The following is a 2205-nucleotide window of genomic DNA, read 5'->3' on the forward strand; positions in this document are numbered from 1 at the left end:
CCGCCTCGCCAACCCCGTCGGAGCTGCTGGATCTCGCCGGATCCCCGCCGAGGTAGCCGCCCCCCGCCGCCGGTTTTCTAGAGAAAACCGATTCGTTTTTTAGAAAACCCTAGGTTTTATTTTTTTAGATCGGTTTACTTTTTTTCTTCTCGGTTTATTTTTTTTCTTCTCGGTTTATTTATTCAGCGAGCGCCCGCTCGTTTGTTCGTTTAAACGAACGTTGTTCACCGTTTAGCCACAGACAGCGAACGTTCGTTCGTTAGCCTGTTCGTTCGTTTTTCTTTTTCTCGGGTTTTTCGTGATTATTTTCAATCGTGATTCCTGATCCGATTTTCGTTCTAGTGTAACTTTTCGCTCGTTTATCGGAATCATGCGATTCAAGCGCCTGGAGTTTCGTCTTGGAACCCTCTTTCTATTTAACCAACTCAAACAAGTTTTTGCTACTGTAAAACTTGACTTAGGTCCAGATTAGTAAATGAAGCTTGTTTCTTTCGCCGTTTGAGTTTCGTTGTTTCATTTGAGTTGATTCTTTTTGCAAACCGGAGTTCTTAAGTTGAACTTTCTGGTTGGATCTCTTATTTGAGTTTTACTTGTGCATTAGATGAGTACTTATTGTATGCTTGTTTGTTTGCGATAGAGTACCCGGAGTGCGCAGCTTGCTACTACGAGTCTCTAGGTTTCACGGATCATCAGCAAGGCAAGTAACACTTTGATCATACCACTTTACTACCCAGTTTTATTGCATTAGATCAACCCTTAAACAATTGCATGGTTAGGATCTGTTTAACATGTGGGTTCTGGGAAGTAGATCAGGTAGTACCTATTACCTGTTTATTATCAAACCTTTGGGAGTTACTTCTACGTTTGCTTATATTGCTATGCTATGCTAGTAGACGTGGATTGGGTGAGTGTATCCATGACAGATGTGAGATTGTTAATTAATGGTTTACATAAGGTGGCAACTTTAATACACATCTGGGTGGATTGAGGCACCTGGGGAACCCATTTTTGGAAATCCCGAGGTACCGTGTGATTCTCCTATGGACCGCCACCCAGGCTCAAAGGGATCATGAGATTTTTCATGCTAGAAACTTCTGTGTGCAGCCGCAAGCTATTATGGGCTCTAACATAGTTGATTAAGTCGTGTGAACTCGTATAGTGGTAGACTAGCAGATGTAGGGGAAAGTAGGTGTAATTGTCTACCCATCATAAGGTGCAAACGCTTTTGAAAGACTATGTCTCGATCATCCGTTTCTCAAACACCATGTAGTGCGAGAAATCCAATGGAGGAGATCCAGTCTTGTGGGGAAAAGTGCACAAACCTCTGCAGAGTGTACAAACTAATCATGGTTAGCCGTGTCCCCGATTATGGACGTTTTGAGTATCTAGTACCTAGATTATCATGTGAATCTCATCATGTTTCTTAATTAATTCTGTTTGGGTTTAATGATGATCCTTAATTGGGATTGAGTTGGGTGAACCTTCGCAATGTTTAACAACCACCATGATAGTTAAATAAAACTTGTTCCTTTGTTGTAGGAAAAAATTGGCTTTATGCAAAACTGTAACCATAGAGCTTTCCACCAGCCATATATGCATGTAGTGATAGCATTATTCTATTCATTACTCTCTATGTGTTACATTGCCAGCATATTCCATGTGCTGACCCGTTTTCGGGCTGCGACGTTCATGTTGCAGACTTTTCAGATGACGAGTAAGGTGCCTTAGGTCGTGATCTTATACTCAGTGATGCCGTTGGAGTTGATGGACTCGCTTTATCTTCCAAGCCTTCCATTGTTATCGTTCCTAGATGGCCTTAAGCCATATTTATTGTAATAAGTTCTCTTTTGAGATATTCAATGTAATAAGTGTGTGATTGCTACTCTATTATAAATCCTTCAAGTACTGTGCGTGTCAGTATTACCGATCCAGGGATGGCACTGATGCACAGAGATCAGACTGTTTGAGGTCTGGTCGCTACAAGATGGTATCAGAGCCCAGGCTGACTGTAGAACTTGACCACTAAGCTAAAGCCCTAGATCACTACTCTCTTCTCATTTCTGACTCCTCACCTTTTCTACTTTTTAGGATGGCAGATGCAAGGAACATGCAACCGGATGAAGATACACCCTTTGGACGCCACTTGAAGGAAGTCACTAGATATCTGAACATCGGAGTACCAAGCTTAACCGGTACCTACAACGC

This window comes from Triticum aestivum, chromosome 6B, assembly GCF_018294505.1.
Source record: "Triticum aestivum cultivar Chinese Spring chromosome 6B, IWGSC CS RefSeq v2.1, whole genome shotgun sequence".
Lineage (NCBI taxonomy): Eukaryota > Viridiplantae > Streptophyta > Magnoliopsida > Poales > Poaceae > Triticum > Triticum aestivum.